At 40.7% G+C, this 22,264-nt stretch overlaps 1 protein-coding gene and 1 pseudogene across 7 annotated transcripts in view; one reads left to right on the forward strand and one right to left on the reverse strand.

Annotated features, from left to right (window-relative positions):
* Enox2 (ecto-NOX disulfide-thiol exchanger 2) overlaps positions 1 to 22,264 on the reverse strand; it is a 279,678-nt gene that overhangs the window by 88,069 nt on the left and 169,345 nt on the right. The window lies entirely within an intron of this gene.
* Positions 5,260 to 11,032, forward strand: LOC142841580 (large ribosomal subunit protein eL13 pseudogene; annotated as a pseudogene).

Raw genomic sequence — 22,264 nt, forward strand, 5'->3', positions numbered from 1 at the left:
ACCAGTGCACTGACAGAACTATGTGGGAAAGGAGCTACTGACTTCTAGGAATAAAGTATAAGAGGCTACACTTAGTATATATACTTGGCATATATTAAGTACCTAGTCAGAACTGATGATTTAGGGAATAAGGATAATGAGTAAGATGAATTCAGTGTTTGATAACTAGCCAACCTCTTCTCTATTCCATAGAGATGCAACTTCAAACTTGATAAGCTTCCTACATAAGGAGATTATTTGGAAAGCATCAGAGAGCTCAGGGCGAAGATAGAAGGTGTGTAGGTTGGGGATGGTACAAACATGACACCCTTCTGCATGATCTTTCTTATGCCAGCTTATGGTAGTGAGTTTGTAGCAGGAGTCTATTATTCAAAAGTTAAGAAGCACGAGGGATAGGATAGTACCATACAGGGGAGGATGCATCATCTTCAAACAAGCTTAGGGACTCTCCACAGGCGAGCTCTGTAGGGTCTCCGGAAAACCTCTGCAAGAGCAGCACTAACAAAGTACTACCCGGGAGGAATTAGCTGTCCAGTCATTGTGTTCTAACAAGTGTATTATATACACAAAGGCCTATGACTAGACACAGAGTGGGAAAGCCTGGTTGACTTGACTTAGGCAATACATTAATGGAGCTTTCTGAATCCGGTGCTCTTTATTTGCACATTCATTACAAAGATTCACTCTACTCTTTTTTCTTTACCAATGATATTTATATTCTATTAGCAAATATAATTCATAGAGGATGATAACGAAATAAAAATTACCCAATTCGTTTCCATCACAGGAGAAAAGGCCACCTTCAATGCAATGGTCTGTTTTTAATATTACTCTATTCATGTCAGTAAGATTATTTTTAATAGTTAAGTTTTATGGCATTAAGTCTCATTTATCATCGTGGAGTCAGTACACATTTAACATTACAGAGATAATCCATTTTTAAGTAAGAGACCCTTCTCATTTGTTTCCCAGGAACTGAGCATTTCTCAGACTGGGAGTATTTTTGTAGCACAGAAAAAGTGCTGTTTTCCTACCTTTCTAAGAGATATTCGCCATTAGTCTGATTTTCTAAATGGCAATTTGGATTTTGCCTTACATGAATAGCCAAGTAGGTACCTGAAAGATTTCCCCTGCTAGGTTGTAAAAGTTCCTAATGACAGGGGAGGTATGAAATAGACCCTTCAATTATGCCACCCCTCCCACCATATAATGAACAAATAGTCATCACAATTTGCTTGTATTTTTCTCTTTCAAGATGATGGCACTATTGACTATATGGAATGCCTACCCATAATTGTGGCTCTCAATCTTTGTTGATTCTTAAAAAGTAGAAGTGCTATTGGGAAGATTTATGTTTTTTTCTTCAAGTTAATCTTGCTACTACTTCCCATGTTTACTTCTGCTATCACTAATTATACTTGGTTTATATAAGAATTAGTCAGCTATAAGGAATCTCCTGACAAGTTGGTTAATTTTGCCTAAAACATGTTCACAAAAAATTATGGTTAATAACAGGGAAATCAGAAATAAAGTGTAAAACACTAGAACATCAGAAAGACATTGGCAACCAAACATAAATAGGCACACTTTATCACCGGATATGGATCTGGAAGATACTGTTGCTATGATGTTAATGTAACATGAGGCAACCTGGAGAAACAGCATGATGCACTTGGTGACAGGAATCATTTAGAGGACACTCAGATGTGCTGAGTTAACAACCAGTATAGAAAGTCTTTCAATATATTTAAAAATCTGTTATTTATTTTGAATTACGATGATGTGTCTGTGTAGAAGTAGTACATGTGAGTGCAGGTGCCCAAGGCCAGTTGGAGCCCCAAGAGCTTGAGTTACAGGTACTTGTGGGTGTTAGGAATCAAGCTCACGGGTTCTGGAGGAGACCATTTAGCTGTCTCTGAGGGGTGGGGCGTGGCTAAGAAACCCAACAAACAATATAGGCTATTGTCATTGTACTTATTTGCCTCTCAGAACTTGAGGAAAGACCCTGTCGTTGAAGATACCACACAGTTTGGACACAGGACCTGGAGGAACTAAGCTGGAACAGACCTTGTCGCCTCCTCTCTGAGGACTAGCCAAGGGAGAAAAATCATTGAAAGTCCTATCCAGTTATAAAGCCTACAAGCACAATAATGACAGGTCTAGCAAGATGTTCAATAGTAGAGCAGTGGCACTTTTATTCTTGGTGGGAAGCAATAGCTATTTAATCGAACTTAAGGCCTATTCAGTAGAAAGGGATTCATGCCTAGTACTATAAATATAGGCAATTACTCATGGCTGGAGAGATCATAGGCCCTAGAGGAGAAGCTATTACTACTGTTTTCCTAAACCAATATACCTTCTAATTACATTATAAGTATTTGTTCTTATACCCCCAGATTATTATAGCTCTTGCCACTCATCAAAGAAGCTTCATTTTGCAACAGAGACCACTACAGAGATTCATAACCAGTCAAAATGTAAAGAATAATTGGCCATATATCAATCCTCAGTTGATACGTCTATGGCAGAACTCCTACACACAAGGTTCAGGAAACCTAATAGAAATGGAGGAGCAACAATTGTAAAAGCCATAGAACCAGAATGCCTACTGAGAGACAGTATATTCTAGACATGACAGAGAAGCTGTGCCCATAAAATGTATTCTTTTCAACGTGTGTGTGTGTGTGTGTGTGTGTGTGTGTGTGTGTGTGTGTGTAACAGTGATGATTAAAGAAGAGGCCATGAATGTGAGAGGGAGTGGGAGGCACAGGAAGAATTAAAGTGGGGAGAGAGACAGGAGAAAATGATGTACAGTACTCCCAAAATTCTCAAAGAAATACCAAAAGGTACTAAAGAAAGTGATGTAGTAATTGTCATGTGGGTATTAAGGAAAAAGTCAGAAGCATTATGTTACTGTATCACATTATCTTACTATATAGGATACTTCTCAGGTTGCAAGCTGCACACACAAAAAGAAATTAGAGGGCACACTAATTAATAGCTTCACATGGCATGCCACAGCATGGTGCAGAGGGGGAAGAGCCATCAAAAGTCTTCATTAGTGAATTTTAAGAAAATACCCCAGAAACAACTTCTTTACCCTCCATCAACTGCAATAAAAGAACTCCACTGAAGCGAAGCTCTTTCCCTATGGGATTTCCTCGTAAAGCTGAGGTTTCATGTAAAGGATCAATGCCTGCACAGGGCTCACATGACACAGAAGAGCTCTGACATGCATGCCCAGTGGAAGAGAGTGATAGGGAAGTTCCAATTCTCATGCCTACATCTACCTCTTGCTAAGCTGCATCAGCTTCAGTTGCAAAAATGTCATTTTGGAGATTTTACTTATGCAACAGACCAATGGGAATGCTTATTACATGAACATAAATGACCTTTCCAGTAAAGGAGAAATTTGAACCTTTAAGTTGGTCTGAAGTTTGTCAGAGGTATTTCATGCTGCTGACACTAGAAAAAAAATGTATTCTTTCAATATGTTTTAGTCTCATTTCCTCTTTTCTCCCAGTCTCTCTCTAATAACTGGTAGAAGAGTTCGATTTTATGACGATTTAGAGGTCTGTGGGTTGTTTCTTTCTTTGGCATGTAACATACTTCAAAGAAGCAATAGTATAATTACTGAGGAAATTAATTCTTTTCAAAGGGATGGAGACCTTTTTGTCATAAGCCAGAATGAAGAAGTCCACCTTTTGCCTCCACTTCAAGATAAGGGCCTCTGGGTTGAGATGGCTGTATGGTAGTGGGGAGGATTGCTCACTGAACCAGCAGGCAGTCACTGGGCCAAGAATAATGCTTATGTTCTACTCACTAGATAGAAATCCTCAGAAGCTGTGGGTCAGCTAACCTCACGCATACAGCAGCAAACAAGAGTCAAGCAAAGTGTAAGGAAATGACTGACACCCAAGGTTGTCTTCTGACTTACACATGCTTGCCATGTCATGCATGTGCCCACACCCACACCAAACTCAACACAGAGAAACACACAGACAGACACACACACACACACAGAGCATATAATTAACCTATGAATTCTGCCATGTCTATTGGAATTTGATAATGTTCCAATATTAATCAACTGGTACAGGTAGGTGGCTGGAAGAGTTGAGAGTAACCTGGAGATTTGACAATAAAAACATGAGAGGTTGCATAGGTGAATTGGAATTATATTCTATTTTCTCTCAAGGATAACATTACAGAAAGGGTGAAAAAGACACAGAAAGATAAGGAGTAACTAACGTTTATCCCTTTGTTGCAAATCTACAAGAGATTGAGAGATCATTCAGAACACAACGAGAATTAATGGAATAATACTATATGAGAATCACTTTTATCTCAGTACTGTTGCTCTCATCTCCAAAATCACTTTGACTGCTTGGTGAAGAACTATTATGAGCCCTCTAAATCCATCCCCTTTCCCATCTGGCAGAGCTTTAAGATTTTTCAGTAGAGGGTGCTAGACAGATTCTTTTTGAAAGGAAAGGACTTTTCCTTTTGGTTTCTGTAATGGAAGCACTCAGTATCTTCAGTGGCCATTTACAATAGCTCAAAAAGTACCAATTTCTGCGGCGCAAAAAACTTCTCAAGCACGTAGCTCCTGTGGGGATGGTGATCAGGGCACCCAGTAGCCAAATGCTTCTCCTAAGACTCTTCAATCGGAGGGTTCAATGTCAGAATACCTATAGTGGGATACCTCCCTATGAGCAACTTTCCTAGTTAGTATATAGAGGATGGATTTCCCAGAAGTCTTATAGGGCACAATTCGAGAATGTCTTGCCGAAGCAGTGCTATAGCAATTCTGCTGCCAACCAGTGAGCCTTGACTGTGCTTTCTTATAAGATCTAGATCTTAACGGGGGGAGGGGAGTTTCATCCTAGATATTCTAGTTCAACTGTAGCGATAGGGGTTGTGCCTTATACATCCATTGATTGCATAATGTTTGTAGATATCTTTGATTCTTAACAGTCCTCTGTCGAAGCCAACATTTATGCTAAACCTGTGTTATTCAAAATACTGTGTGGTTTCTCTATGAATTTTCCAGGCCAATGTAAAGACTTCCTTCCCCTGCCTCTCAATGTTCATTATTCCTAGGGCAAAGACGGTTCTAGGAGAGTGTGGATAGGGACAGAGATCTGTTCCTAGAGACGAGGTTCACAGACAAAATAAGGAACTAGTGTTTCCATCCTGCCTACCCCAGGAAGGGCTGGAGACTGTTCTGCTTTCTGAGAAAATAAACCTAGTTACAACATGTGTGGTTTCTTTGGTGCTGGAACTTATGCAATGAAGCTGAAAAAACTTGCTAGATTGGAAAGACAAGCAGAGTCAGAGGAACTCAAGGACAATAGCACTCAGGTGCTTTATGGTCCCCTACCAATTGCAGTAATACCTGAAGTTACACAGGTCAAGTTTTCTACACCAAGTAAGTATGTGTTATGAGAACCTAAAAATATTGCTATCTGTAGTAAAATGACCAGTACTGAATTCAGAATCTGTGATAGCTGAATCCTTGAGGACTGACAGGACTCCTTTTCAAAGCTCAAGGCTTCTTCTCTCCAATTCAAGAGATCAATTACTTTCATTTTTCTTACGCCTGGCCTTCACTTAGAAACATATAACAATGTTTACACAACAGAAAGTATCATGACTGTTGGGAAAAAACGTCTGAACATTTAGCATAGAGGTTAGCTGTTCAGAGTTTGCATGACAGCATCTTTTGCAAGTATTATGAGGAAAACCGTTTTTCACCAGTAACAAATCACCATCATAATTTTTATATTACTCATGGATTTGTACAGCTGAATTCTTTTTTGCATAAAACATTTTCTAAAACACTTAGTAATTAACCACTACCTATCTATTTTTATATTCTTTATGTGTCCCTGCTCAGATTAACTTATACAACAATTCTGCCTCCCCAAAGCTCAACAAATGCAAAAATGGAAGGAACTAGTTAAATAGATATGAATAAGGAATTGTAAATCTCAAGGTCTGGTAGTCAGCTACAATGTTCCCCATATGTGATACAAATCAATCTCTGGAGTATTTAGGAAGTACTGGCCCAGATCAAATTCAAACACACAGAAAGCTTCATAGTTAATCAGCATGTTCAATCACCAGAACATTTGTGATACACACTCCATGTGTTATGGGCCTCACAGTAAAAACAACTGCCATTTGGAAGCTACAGCAGCTTCCACTAAAGGTTTAGACAGAGTACTTATGAATCCTGATAGTTTAGAGAATTCCATGGCTTTTTGTATGCAGGTGAAGGTCCTGATCAGCACAGATGAAGGAGAGAACTTGGAACTATTCTGCATAGTATTCCTCTCCTCCTAGAACACTAACCCACTGGATTCCAGAAATTCAGTGAAGCTATAGTCTCTGCCTCTCCTCCAGATTCTGCTCATTCCAACCTTGACTCTGATCCCAGTTCCAGGAAACCTTTATTGGCTTTTTCCTCTTTCATCCCATACAGGTGCAGGCAGAGAGATCACAGATCCAAATATGGAGTGGGACAAAGAATACAGCTTCAGGGCACCTTGAGTTTATACTGAAAGAGCAGGTGGGGACAGGGAGAATAAGTGACATGTAGGAGTTTAGTGCTCCAGTTTGGACTTTTTGTAAAGCCTCAGCAACTCACTGATATTGCTGAAAACCAGTGTAGGCCTGTTTCCCCTTAACATAGTGCCCTCCCTTTAAAATTAAAGCCTTTGATGGTGCCATTATCATGACTACATAGTAGAGAGCCAACTGTGAAGTAGTTATTTTTCTACTGGTGTGATAAAACATCATGATCAAGGTAACTTATAGAAGGAATATGATTCCATTGACATGAAAGTCTATTGTCACAATGGCAGGGAAGTGTGGCAACAGGTAGTCAGATATGACGGCTGGAGCTTGAGGCTAAGAGCTGAGAGCTCATATTTCAAAACACATGCACAAAACACCAAGAGTGCACATGAGGAATGGAATGTGGCTTTGAAACCTCAACGTCTGCCAAATACCACACTTCTTCCTGCAAGGCCACACTTTCTAAACCTACCCAAACAGTACCACTAAATAGGGACCAAGTATCCAAACATCTGAACCTTGGGGGGGGGAGGGAAGTGCAGTGGTCTGAATAAGAATGGCTTTCACCAGCTCCTATCTGTGAGTATTTGAGATGCCCTCCCCACACCGTTGGTAGAACTATTTGGGAAAATCCTAGGAAGGGAGGGCTTGTTGGAGGAGGTGTGTCACTGGGCAGGCTTTGAGGTTTCAAAAGACTCACACCATTCCACAATTCTCTTTCTTACTCTGCTTCATGGGTGTGTCTCAAGATGTGAGCTCACAGTGACTGCATCAGCAGCAAGCATGACTGTCTGCTGCCATGCTTCCTGCCATGATGGTCACACACTCTAACCCTCTGAATCCAATACCCAAATATAACACTTTCTTTTATAGTCATGGTGTTTTATTGCAGTAATAGAACACAGGGGATGTTTGAATTCAATCCACTATAAATTGTTTCCACAAATGGCTAGGTGGACTGAAACAGAGGAAATGATATTAACATAAAGAGTAGCCTACAATTAAGGCATATATGCTTTGAGATCAATTTCATAGTTTTTCTCTGTTTCGTTGTGGTTTTTTTTTTTTTTTTTTTTTTTTTTGAGACAGTGTTTTCCTGTCTAACAGCCTTCGCTGTCCAGGAACTAGAACTAGCTCTTATAGACCAGGCTGGCTTCAAACTCACAGAAATCTGCCTGTCTCTGCCTCCTGAGTGCTGGCATTAGAGGTGTGGGCCACCATCACCTGGGAATTCCATAATTTTCTATGGGTGTGGTACTGCATGCCTGTAATTCTAGCACTACAGAGTTAGTGAGTTCAAGGAAAACCTGGTCTATACAGAAAGCTTCAGGCCAGCCAAGGCTATATATTAAGACTGTATCTAAAAACAAAAATAACAAAAATTCCCTCTGGGCTTAGCACCTAGATTTACTCCTATCAATGAACAAGACTTTAACCTCTTTTGAGTTAATTTTCTCATTTGTAAAATGGTGATAATAATATATGTTATAAGTATAGTAGCATAATAAAGCTTTTAAAGGAATAAAAGAATAGCAAATACTCTATGTGTGTTAACTACTATTCATTTAAAAGTATTTTTGACGCCTTTAATCCCAGCACTAGGGAGGCAGAGGCAGGCAGATCTCTGTGAGTTCGAGGCCAGAATGGTCTACAAGAGCTAGTTCCAGGACAGGCTCCAAAGTCAAAGAGAAACCCTGTCTCGAAAAACCAAAAAAAAAAACAAAACACCAAAAACAAACAAACAAACAAAAAAACCACAAAGAAAAGTATTTTTGACTGAAAAATACAAACTCACAAAATTTCTGCTGCATCACTTTCTTTGGCTTAATTAAAAATTCCATACTTATATACAAAGTACTGTGGGCGTATTCATTTTGCATTATCTTCTTTTATTATTGTTACTTTTGCTAACAGCCTTCTTCCCAACTAGGCCACCTCCCATTCTCATGCCTTTTAATTGTTTTTCTGTACAGGCCTTAGGCAGACAGTTACTGTTGCTGTTGTTCATGCTTGCGGAGGCTATGTTATAACCACACGAAAGCATCTTATAGTGCTTCTTCCCATCTTCAGACTCTTACAGTATTCTGCCCCCTCTTTTGCAATGTTCCCTGGAATAGATTGTATAGATACCCAATTTAGGGCTGAGAATTGAACACTCCTTAATACTTTGACTAGTTGTGAGTCTCTTTTGGCTGGGTTAAATCAAGATGTGAGAGTTAGCCAATAAAAGGCTAGAGCTAATGGACCAAGCAGTGTTTCAATTAATATAGTTTCTGTGTGGTTATTTCATGGCTAAGCTAGCCAGGGGGCCAGGACAGCAAGCGAGACCTCCTCCTACACCATGTGGATGCTGGAAACTGAACCTGGGTTTTCTACAAGAGCAACATGTACTCTTACCTGTTGATCTATCTCTCCAACCCCAGATATTGGTGCTTGTTTCTCAATTAACATATATGCCTTACACAAAAATTAATTAAAAATGAAATATAGTATCCTTGATAGTGTAGATGCAAAAATTCTCTGACTTCACATGTATGGGGTGGCATACATGTGCCTCTCGCACCTGTGTGTGCTAGAGCCTGTGTGTGTGTCAGACACACACACACACACACACACAGAAAGAGAGAGTAGAAATCTTAAAAACTATGAATAAACTCAGAACAGAACAAAAAGAAACTCAACATAATCAAGGACACATAGGACATGTCTACAGCCTTCACTATACCCACTGCTGAAAACCCAAAGTGTTTCCTGTAAGAATGTCCACTCTGAAAATTCTTGGTCAACACAATAGTGGAAATCCTAGCCAGAAACAAACAAATGAATACCCAAATAGAAAAGGAAGGAAAGAATTATCCTTATTTGCATAGGACATGGTACACGTAGAAGGTCCTAAAACCTACACATTAGAACTAATGAACATACATATTAAAGTTAAAGGATACCAAACTGACATTAAAGTTGGTTATATTTTTGTACACTCACAATGAACTATGAAAAAGGAGAATTGGCAGAACAATTACTATTAAAATAGCATCAAAAGCATTAAATACGTAGGAATAAATGTAACGAGGTGGCAAAATTTTGATGAAAGGAACTAAATAAGGTAAATACAAATGGAATGATAATATGGTAAACATTTTCACAGCACAGATATCAATCTCTAAACTCAATGAAATTCTACCAAAATCCCAAACAGCATCTTTTATGGGAACAGAAAATAATTCATATAGAATTGTAAAAGACTATATAGCACTATTAATAGATCACTCTCGAAAAAGAACAGCATTTGAGGGATCAAATCTCTTCATTTCAAAACACAATACAAAGTTAAACCAATCAAAAAATGTACAGCATCAACAACAAAGGCAGATATCCAGACCAGTGGAACACAAAAGAAATTCTAGAAATAAACCTGTGCATCTATATAGTCAAGCAGTTTTGACAGCGTACTAAGAACACACAATGTAGAAATGATATTTTTTAAAGATAGTGTTGGGATTACGGAAAAGCTACATGCAAAAACCAGGAGATTGAACCCGTAATTTGAATAAAACACAAAAATAAATTAGAAATGAATTAAAGATTTAAATGTAAGATCTGAAACCATCAAACTCCTACAAGAGAAAAAGAGAAACGCTTCTTGATGTTTGGCCAGGCAATGGTTTCACAGATAAGACACCTAAAACCCAGGTATCAAAAACATATTTTAAAAAATTGGAGTCCAGGCCGGGCGGTGGTGGCGCACGCCTTTAATCCCAGCACTCGGGAGGCAGAGGCAGGCGGATCTCTGTGAGTTCGAGGCCAGCCTGGTCTACAAGAGTTAGTTCCAGGACAGGAACCAAAAAACTACGGAGAAACCCTGTCTCAAAAATCAAAAAAAAAAAAAAATGGAGTCCAGGCGAAAGCGCGCAGCATTGCCCCGCGCCCCGTGTCCGGACCCATCAGGCCTATCGTGAGGTGCCCCACAGTGCGCTACCACACCAAGGTCCGAGCTGGCCAGGGCTTCAGCCTGGAGGAACTCAGGGTGGCTGGTATCCATAAGAAGGTGGCTCGCACCATCGGCATCTCCGTGGACCCAAGGAGGCGAAACAAGTCCACCGAGTCCCTGCAGGCCAACGTGCAGCGCCTCAAGGAGTACAGCTCCAAGCTCATCCTCTTTCCCAGGAAGCCTTCCGCTCCAAAGAAGGGAGATAGTTCGGCTGAAGACCTTAAATTGGCCACTCAGCTAACAGGACCTGTGATGCCCATTCAGAATGTTTATAAAAAGGAGAAAGCCAGAGTCATCACAGAAGAAGAGAAGAACTTCAAGGCTTTTGCCAGTCTTCGCATGGCCCCGGCCAATGCCCGGCTCTTTGGCATCCGAGCAAAGAGGGCAAAGGAAGCTGCAGAGCAAGATGTTGAGAAGAAAAAGTGATGTGCTTTTGGAATATTGCAATAAATTTTCCATAAAGCAAAAAAAAAAATTGGAGTCCATCAAATGGAAAACACTAATTTTCTTTACAACAGAGGATGAACATCAACAATGAACAGGATGAAACATTGCTTCAAAGAAGGCATACAAATGGACAGAACTTCAGGATGGTTAACCATTAGGGAAATTCAAATCGCAATCACAGTGAGAAACAACAGGATACCTCTCAGAATACTTTTGGTGTGATGCTGGAGATCAAACCCTGGGCCTTCGGTCTGCTCGGCAAGCACTCTGCAACTGCACTAAATTCCCAGAATAAATTAAAAAAAAATAGAGCAACATCAAATGCCTATGAGGCCTTAGAGGGACAACATTCACTCTTTGTTCTAGCAGTCAAATTTACATATATAGACAATTCCACAAAATTACCTGCTAACAGACCACGTAGAAATTTCTAAAGAAGACAGGCACGGAGCAGGAAGGCAGCACAAGCCACCTTTGCTAACAAACAAATCTGGGCGTCCCCAAAGTTGGTTATCACAACAGAGATTGGAGGAGGAGAACGGGTGAATTCAGGATTCTGGGAGGTTTAGTAACCTTATCTAATGGTTTGGAATGTCAGCTATTTCCCCTTGAATGCTGGCTGGTGTCACCTATTCAGAACTGCTGCTTTATCAGGTTCTACCTGCCCTTTTGTGATTTTGATATGCACATTATCATTGTCTTTGTCTATGGAAATTCCTAACTACGTCTGTTAAAACTAAAAACCTCCAAGAGACAGCCCCTTCATTTCACCTTTTTCCCTAGCATGGAAAAAAAAAGAACAAGCAGAGGTAACCTACTTGAGTTAATTTTTTACCCTCAGATCTTTGCTTGCCATAGGCATCCTCAAGGCCCTCAATAAAATATCTCCATGTAGTATAGTAGCTTTCTTCATAATAGCAAATATTGAAAAAAATTCTGATAGCCACAATAGGTGAATGGTTGAACTGCAGCATATGCATGCAATAAAATACAACATAATAAAATCAACTCCTGACACACAGTTACCCAAATGAAGATCAAGGGGATTTAGCTGAGCAAAACCAAAGCAACCAACAAACCAACGAAACAAACAAAACTAGGAAGATTATAATTCATATGGCATTCCCGAAATGCCAAAATTCTGGAACATGGAAGGTTTAGTAGACAGTGAGGTGGAGGGAGGCAGAACAAGGGATACTTATGGAGAGGGGTGCGTTCTGCATTTTGGCTCTCAACAACAGCAATATGCTGGTTGTGTTGCAAGATAGGAATTGGTAAAAGGTATATGGAGTCTGTACTATTTCTTACAGCTGCATGTGAGTCTTCATCTCAAATTTTAAAAGTTTAGCTTAAAAAAAAATTGAAGGGAGCAAAGCGTGCGTGCGAGGACAGAGCAGAGCAGAAACCCATTTGCAGCTCAGGTCAGACGTCTGGCCCAGCTTCCCAGGCTTCCAGCCTGCCAGGCTAATCCACTGTGCTGCAGACATCCCCCCGGGGTAGGAAAGCAAAGCAGAGTTTTCACGCAGAGACAGCACTTCCTCCTCTCACTGGGGTATTAGCCACTGTTCTTACAAATTTGGAAACTGTGGGGTGTATCACATAATTAACGCAGGTTAAGAAGCTCAGGCATAGTCACAATGTGGAGAGTTCCTAAAAAATCCTCCAAGCAGCACTGCTGTTGCAACCCTGGCTGCTACTTCCAAATCTCCTTTGAGATAATTCAGCAGAGAGGGTCTCAGGGTGGAAAAGGTGTATTCATTGGCATGGCCTATGGAGAGGACAGGCGGCGGGGAGCAGGACATATGGCAGCTCTGTACCTGAATACAAGGTGGAGAATAAAAAGGGAGGATGGAGAGAAAACTGAGAATCACAACTTTGACAAAAAAACAAAACAAGCCAAAGCAACTGGTCATTGGTGGCACAGGCCTTTAATCTCAGCCCTCGGGAAGGGGAGGCAGAGGCAGGGGGAGGCGGAGGCAGGGGGATCTCTGTGAGTTCGAGGCCAGCCTAGTCTACAGAGTGAGTTCCAGAACAGGCTCCAAAGCTACGGAGAACCCTGACTTGAAAAACAAAACAAACAAAGCAGAATGTCTGTCTCCACATGTCTGGGTAATTGGGCATCAGTTTACCTATCATGGAGAGGTTCTGTGGAAGGACTGAGGAAACACTAACTCACTGCTGGCATCTGGTCTTAAAGGCTAACTGTTCACACATGGATGAGTGTGCAGAAGAGGAAACACCAGCTGCTTCTAATGTAGCTGATGGGGAGAATGCTTCATACCTTTGGCAGAGTTTGTTCAAACAGACACAATACTTTTTCTTTTTGCTCCCCTCTGTTTCCTGATTAACACCAAATTTCAGGCCTTCCCACACACTACCTCCATGTTTCCAAAATCTATGGGAAAACACGAAGGCAGGTGACTAAACTCAGCAGTGTTCCTTGAGGTTAAGTGAACATGTAGCATGGCTGAACTAGTTTAACCAAAAAGCTCTCAGGAGAAGGTCTGCTACAGCCATTGGGATCTGGCTGTCTCATGGGTGCTGCACAGGCAGTTTTGTCCTGCTTCTGCATCATTTCCCATTTGCTATAAGTGTTCCAGAGGCCGCCTTAAAACCTGTAGACTTTCACACTCATTTTTGTGTTCAGCCCATTTCCAGAGAGCACTGTCCCATCCTGGTGTCCCCCTTCTCTTCTAGCTGCCATCTCCAACAGAAAATTTGACCTTGCTATAAGTACTGTGGGTATTCTCTTTTTTAAGTGGACCCACCCTTTTCAGTATTGCTTGGGTGATTACATTCCCATGAAGGGGGGAATTACTGCCGGTCATTGGTATTTAATGTGAACTGGAAACTTCAGAAAATATACTGCAACGCACATACTGTTAATTAATGTTAATCCAGACGCTTACACCAATTCAACCTACCCATGAAGGCACGTGAGCTTCTATTCTCTCTAGCTCTCTTTCTACATTAACTGATAATTTCAAAAAAAAAATGGAAAAGAACATACAAATGCAAGTATAAAAAACTGTACATATGATGGCTGTCAACTAAGGCAGTGCCATAAAAGAAAAATAACTCAAAATCTAATTAAAGAGGATTAATTCAATATTAAACATTTACACAACAGTGTATTTTGTAGCCAGTGCAAATGAGGATGGGAATCTATGTTTACAGGTGTGGAAAAAAAGTGCTGGAAAGCAAGCTACAAAATAAAATGTACAATATAACTCATTTAATTTTAGGAAAAAATATATGGAGAAGTAAAAACCACCAGAAAAAAATATACATCAAAATATTAATACAAGGCCTTTCTAGGTATTGTGGCTGAATGATTTTTAACACCTTTTTTCACTAAAATGCATTCATAATATTTTCTTAAAGATATTGTAGAAGGACTGGTGGGATACCTCAGTGGGTAAGGGTGCTTGCCGCCAAGACTGACAACCTAAGTTCAATACTCAGAACCCACATGGTAGAAGAAGAGAGATGACTCCTGCATATTGTCCTGATTTCCTTATGTATGCTGTGCTACACTCTCTAGAAAGATAGATAGATAGATAGATAGATAGATAGATAGATAGATAGATAGATCCAAAAAGATCTTAAGAGATAATATGGGATCGTAGCTATATGCTTGCATATATTATTAAAAATTGTAAACACTTCATGTTTCCATTCAAGTCTCAGTTTCTAATATAGAGATGTTGACAACCTTCTACCCAAAGAGCCAAATCCTTGGTGTTCCAAGTTTTGTAGTCCATAGTTTCTTGCTATAGTGATTTAACTCTTCCTTTCTCATGTCAAAGCAGCCACAGATACTATGAAAAGAACAGATATAAATGTACTTCAATAAAACTTTTAAAATGTCTTTGGCCTTCCAACATAAACCAAAGACCAGCAGCTCTTGAGAAAGTTGTAGGCCTTCAGTACCAGATCAGGATATTTGAGCATCCAGACTTGTAGTGAAAGACCCCCGGTGTGGGGAGACTCTCACTCATGTCTTGGGATAGCACAACCCCCCTAGTAACTCACGAGAGATCATCCTTGTTGCAATCACACGAGGTTTATTCAACAAGACAGGAACCAGTGCACTGGGGCCGAGACTCATAACCCATGCAGGGGAGGAGTTCAACCCCGAGTAACTGGGAGAAGGGGTTTTTAAGGGAAGAAACCACAGCCCAGTAATCCAAAGGGGTAAGGAGGGTGTCATAGAAAATTCCAAAAATCCAGTGATGATTACAAGGGGGCAACTCCCTGTTTCTCAAGATTATTCTCAAGATTACAATCTAACTTTATCTTCAGCTAGTTCACTGAACCTGCTAATCCTAGATTTCTGATTCTTCTCTCCCTGCTTAGATTTTTGGCTCTATTTTTTCCAGCTGGGGGGGGGGGGTCTGGATTTATCCAGGTCTTTCAGTAGACTGGGTAACTACTAGTTCTCAGCCTTCCCATTGTGAAGAAAGAATATCCAGATCATATCATTCCCGCCAACCTGATAAATCTTCTTTTAAGATATGTTCATTTTTGGTTCTGTTCCTTTAGAGACTAATATAGTAACCCAGTGAGCTTCATCAAGGTTGCTTCTCAGCATTTATCTTGAAATGTAAATTTACTATAACAGTTTCTATTGTAATATATCCCTAATGCCATCCAACTGTTCATGAAGCTGGTACCTATACATTTTCCTGGCAACTTAAACCAGTGTTTCTCAAACTCCCTAATGCTGCAACCCTTTAATATAGTTCCTCATGTTTTAGTGACCCCCAACCATAAAGTTATTTTCATTGCTACTTGACATTTGTAATTTTCTACTATTATGAACTGTAATGTAAATATCTGCTATGCAGGATATCTGATATGCGACCTCCAAAAGGGTTGCAACTCACAGTTTGAGAACTGCTGAACACAGTCTAGAAATATTGTACAGTATATAAGTGTGAATGAAGGGGTGGCTGAATTCTTTGTGGCAATGGCAGTGCTTTTAAGTACTGGCTTTGTGGGAGCCTAGGCAGTTTGGATGCTCACCTTACTAGACCTGGATGGAGGTGGGTGGTCCTTGGACTTCCCACAGGGCAGGGAACCCTGTTTGGGGGAGGGGGAGGGAAATGGGAGGCGGTGGCGGGGAAGAGACAGAAATCTTTAATAAATAAATGAATAAATAAATAAATTTTAAAAAAAGATATCCAACTGACAGCTTTCAGACCTATAAACGACAGATTCTGAATGAATGCAGGCGTGACATTCTAACTGTTCCTGGTTAGTGGCTTTGAGGATGTCTTTCCATTTTAGAGAAGGCCAGTAAAATGGATGTGGCTACTTACAGCACTTAAATGACCGACGGGGAGGAAAGTATAGTCAACAAGAAGTATGAGGACCTAGGGAAACTTGTTTCCAAGTGTCATCTCTTACTGCATGTTCTTGGTTAGGTCACTTCCTTTCTTTGGATGTGAGCTTCTTCATCTATTAGATGAGAAGAGTTTACTCTCTAACCTCAGAGTGATCTTTTATGAGTCTATAATTCCTAGTGAGTCTTCTCCCCTGACATGTATTTGCAAGGGTCATCTTGCCATTCACACAGTTCACGTCTTTGGCAAATTGCAGATGGTCTTAAATAAAATCTTCCGCTTGAAGAGGGGAAAAGAACGGGATGCCAGCACTGAAATGGCTCACGTCAGGTATGACCTTTTTAATTCAGAACAGCTCTCTAGTGGTTCATTAACTCACCTCATGGGAAGCACAGCAAGTGACTGTGATTACAAAAGGCCCCAACTGTGCATCCAGAGAGAGCTGCCCTATTGCCTAGTGAAAACAAAGTGCTTTCCTCTTTGTTGCTGGAGCTGGTCAATTTTTAGATCAGGAACATATGATTCTATCACGGAAGGGATTCCAGCCAACTCAGTGAAAGGCTGTGTGTGCCCAGCCTAACACTGGCAGAAAGGACTAAGCTGGAGCCCCATTCACAGTAAACTCATGGAATTTCTCACAAATAATTGACAACTGGGGTTCTTTTTTTCTACAATGTTAAAATTCTTAGAAACTATACTAATTAAAATAACCAGATCTGCATGGTGCTGTACATCTTTTAATGTGCCAATAAATACATTTTCTCAATTATATTTTTCTTAAGAATCCAATAAAGTTAGGAGAATAGACAGTATCTCCATTTACCAGACAAAAAAACTAAGGCTTAGAACAGTCAATAACATGTTTCAAGTTTAATGATAATAGAACCCACAATTTAATTGGTTTGGCTAATTTACCAATACATTTCCCAGCCGTCCTGTTATGGGCTGTCAAGAGTGCCAGTTGGAGATGAGAGATTTAAAGTGCTAGATCTAGATAGTGGATAGTAGTTTACATTCATTTCAAGAGTAACTACATTTGCTTCATTTCTCATACTAGGATCATTGGCTAGGAGGACTCTGAAAAAAAATACATATTGCTTGATGACTTCAATTTAAATTGATCATTACATATGTATAAAAATAATCAAAGAAAAATATTTATAGGACATCCATTTAACTGATTCTGTACAAGTACTGTGGGGATCTGCAAAAATGTAAAACGTGATTCTTGACCACAAGGAAATTTGTAAGATTCAAACACTGTGTGATGAAGTGATTAACACTGCAGTCATAACAATAAATATAACAATGTCATGGGAAAGAGAGAAGTATTTCATGGAATAAATGGAATTAGACTTGGCACTGAAGGGCATGGGTGAACTTAACTGGCAGAGGAAGAGGCGACCAAAGAGTGCTCAGAGATCATGAGATAAAGCACAAGGATGAACATCTGAGGATGCTGATGTGAACGGAGGAAGTGGGAGAGTGTCTGGCCGAGCCACATTCTGCTGAAGTGTTCAGAAAGATGGCGTTCTTTGCACATTTTCTTCACTCATCAATAAAATGACATTGAAGGTATGCTTAATAACGGCTAAGAGCCTAGACTTTGAAATCAGCAGATATATGGGACTGGGAACTAGGAATACTACTAACTCTCTGGAAGACGGGGTCCTTAAGTAACCTCTTAGGGGATTAGTTTCCTTCGCTGTACACTGGGGCTGTAATGCAGAGCCTACTATAATCACAGCTGTTGGGGAAAGTGTTGACAAGGAAAGTTAAGGTAAGATTCCACAGAACCTTCATGCTTGGTCTGAGGAGATTGCCCTAAGGGGACTACAAATGTCTTCCAACTGCGGAGAAAGAGGCACAGGAATCAGTTGAAGGAAACTTAACAAACTGATAGCAAAAGTGGCTGAACCCTGGGAACTGTTCATCCTTCTCTGCATGCACTGGACACTCAGCTTTTCAAGGGAGCATTTCTTAAAGGGATGGCATGCTTGGCATACTAGCTTTCCCCCACATTCTTTCTACTGGATGACAAATTCCAACTGACATTTTATCTTCAGGACCCTGGGCATAAATCACTTTCTCCTAAGAGGTCAGAGACATCCAGGCAAAGAGTCACATATTCTAAGGAGTGCCTGAGAAATTCCAAGGAAGTAAGTCCCTGGTGTGCGCGAGTGAAACTGAAGGAAATGACAGGTACCAAGAGTGATAGGCAAGAGAATCCTGGAAGACAGCAACTGTTACCTGAGCCTGGAAGGTCATGAATGTGCAACACATTTTCAAAATAGGAGCCCAGGGACACTGCTTTAATTACCAACCAATGAGCCTCCCTCTGGTACTAGAAAAACAGATGGATACACTAATTAAAAGGGGGAAGGGACAGTGAACAATGTAATATTTAAATGTGAGGAACTCAAGAGAGACAAACTGTTTCCAAATAAGAAAATCATCGTGTTAAGCTCCATAGTTCTAACCATCAATGAAATATAGAGTAAATCATCTACTTCAGTTTTCAGCCAAAGGAGTCCCATGAGAACCGCCAAACAACCCAGGCTGTTGCCAAGACTCTAGGTAGCTCTCCAGAAACTGATGTCAAGGCCCCACACCTACACAAGTCATTGAACATAGAGAAGTCTACCTAGTGCCTACATAAAGCCTTCACTCTTATGTGTTAGTGTCTTTGGTACAGGAAGGTATTTCATGTGCTACCAAAGGAGAAACAAAAGCGCCAACTCAGCCACAAACCAATGTGTCTACAATGGGGTCCTGTCTGCAAGATGTGCTAGTGCAAAGGTGTCACAAAGCCTGTTGGAATAACTAGCCAATATGTGATGTGGTGGTTTAAATAAAAAATGCCCTCCACAGGCTCCTATAATTGAATGTTTGCTCGTTAGGGAGTGGTGCTTGACTGGGATTAGCAGATGTGGCCTTGTTAGAGTATGCGTGGCCTTGTTGGAGGAAGTGTGTTGCTGGGGTTGAACTTTGAGGTTTCAAAGGCCCAAGCAAGGCCTACTCTCTCTCTCTTTTCCAGATGTAGAACTCTCAGCTCCTTTGCCAGCACCATGCCTACTTGCATGCTGCCATGCTTCCCATGATGATGATAAACATACTAAACCTTTGAATCTGTAAGCCAGGCCCAATTAAATGTTTTCCTTTGTAAAACTTGTTATGGTAATGGTGTCTCTCCACTTGGCTAAGACATTTGCTTCCACTCCACAAGATGGAACCCAGATGCAACACGGCTTGGGTGACCAAGTCCCTGAGGTACCTAGGACTAAAACAAATACTACTATTCTAAGATCCAGCAATACCACTCTTGGGAATATACCCAAGACATGCCCAATCATACTACAAAAGAATTTGTTCAACTATGTTCATAGCAGCATTACTTCTAATAGCCAGAACCTGGGAAAAACTTAGATGCCCCTCAATGGAAGAATAGATAAAGAAAGTGGAGAATATATACACATTAGTGTACTACGCAGCGGTAAAAAATAATGACATTTTGAATTTTGCGTGCAAATGGATGGAAATAGAAAAGACTATCCTGAGTGAGATAACCCAGATCCAAAAAGATGAATATGGTATGTACTCATCATTAGTGAACTCTAGCCATAAACAAAGGACATTAAGCCTATAGTTTGCAAGCCTAGAGAAGCTAAATAACAAGGTGAACCCAAAGAAAAACATATATAGATCCTCCTGGAAATTGGAAGCAAACAAGATTGCCAGGCAAAAGTTGGGAGCATGGGGGTGGGCATAAGGGTGGGGGTGAGGTTGGGGGATGGGGAGAGGGGGAGAGAGAAGGGAGAACGGAAAGACTGGAGAGAGCTTGGGGGAGTGGGAGGGTAGAGATGTAGGAAGGACTAATTTAGGAGCAGGGAAGAAGATATGTACATTAAGGGAGCCATTTTAGGGTAGGCAAGCAAGATACTTGGCTCTAGAGGGGATCCCAGGTGTCCATGGGGATGTCCCCAGCTAGGCCCTTGGGCAGCTGAGTAGAGGGTGCCTGAACTGGCCTTGCCCCACTATCACACTGATGATTATCTCGAATATCACCATAGAATCTTCATCTAGCAATGGATGGAGATAGAGACACAGACCCTCATCAGAGCAACGGACTGAGCTCCCAAGGTCCAGTTGAAGAACAGAAGGAGGGAGAAGATGATCAAGAAAGTCTGAACTGCGAGGGGTTCGTTCACCCACTGAGACAGTGTGACTGAACTAATGGGAGCTCACCAAATCCAGCTGGACTGGCACTGAATGAGCATGGGATCAAACTGGAATCTCTGAATGTGGCTGACAATGGGGACTGACTGAGAAGCCATTGATAAAGGCACTGGGACTTGTTTCTACTGCATGTACTGACTTTTTGGGACCCTGGTCTATTTGGATGCAAAGATTTCTAGGCCTGGATGTGGGGGGGGGGGAGGCTTGGACTTCCCACAGGGCAGGGTTCCCTGCACTCTCTTAAGGAGGGAGGGGGTGGCAGGAGGGTGAGTGGGGGAGCGAGAGGGGAGGAAGTGTAAATTTTTGAATGGAAAAAAATTTTTTTCAATTTTAAAAAAGGGAAAAAGACAAACAAACAAAAAAGCCCCTCCCAAACCCCTAAAACAAAGTAATAAAAGCAATAAAATGATACTCTGATTTACTGATAGGTCTGAGAAGCTTTCTCCTGCAGCAGATGGGAACAAACTCAGAGATCAAGAGCACGATATTATGCAGAAAATGAGAGATCTTGAAACAAACACTCAGTCCTAACAGCAATGTTGGAAAAAGAGTAAGAGCCAGAGGGGATGGAGGACACCAAAAAAAGGAGATGCCTTTAAATCAATATGATTGACACACAAATGAACTCAGAGACTGAGGCAGCACTCAGAGTAACTGCACATGCCCGCACCAGTTGGGTTCCTAGAGCTGAAAGGAGACATGGACACAAGCCCCATTCCTAAACTGAAAGCAACCTCCGATTGATAACCACTTGCAAATAAAAAATTAGTTTCCTCAAAGGACATTCCACTGGAGAAACAAATTACATTTAAGGGTAGGTTGTATACCCAGCAGATGGAAAATGACATCTTTGGCAGATCCTTGTCTCATAATACTGTGCCAGAATTCATCTTCTTTTTTAAAAATCATCTTATTTTTATTTTCTTTACATAGTTTTCTTCTTTTTTCCCCTACAGATCCTTTGCATACATATTATAGCCTCCAGTTTAGTGTTTCTATGGATTTCTTGAGTGTGGGAATGAGTGAACCTTTATTTTTTGCCCCTTCTTATGAGCTCTTTACCTTCTCCATGTTTTGTCCAATTCCAATGTGTTAGTTTTCTTTTATCTTATTGTTTTACTTTTAATCTTATTTTGTTTTATCTTATAATCATTAACGATGATTTACTTTACTTTTTTAGCCCTTAGAAACCTGTTTGTTTTCTTTTTAATTGAAACTAGATTCTTCTCTCATATAATACATCCCTTCCTCCATTCTCCCAGGTTCCCCCTACCTCTCATCTTTCTACAGACCCACCCCTTCATTTTCTCTTCAGAAAAGAGGAGGCCTCCAAGAGACTACAGCCAAACAGGACAAAACAAGATATACCAAGACAAGGCAAAAGCTCTCATATGGTGGTGTGGGTGGTCCTTCTGTCTATGTGTTACTTTTACTGGTTACTGAATAAAGAAACTGCCTTGGCCTGCTGATAGCGAAGAACATAGGTAGGCAGGAAAAACTGGACTGAATGCTGGGAGAAGGAAGGCAGAGAGAGACACCATGGAGTCACCAGAGTCAGACATGCCGAAATTTTAGCTGGTAAGCCATAGACATGTGGTGATACACAGATTACTAGAAATGGGTTAAATTAATGTAAGACTTACCCAATAAGAAGCTAGAG

This window comes from Microtus pennsylvanicus, chromosome X, assembly GCF_037038515.1.
Source record: "Microtus pennsylvanicus isolate mMicPen1 chromosome X, mMicPen1.hap1, whole genome shotgun sequence".
Lineage (NCBI taxonomy): Eukaryota > Metazoa > Chordata > Mammalia > Rodentia > Cricetidae > Microtus > Microtus pennsylvanicus.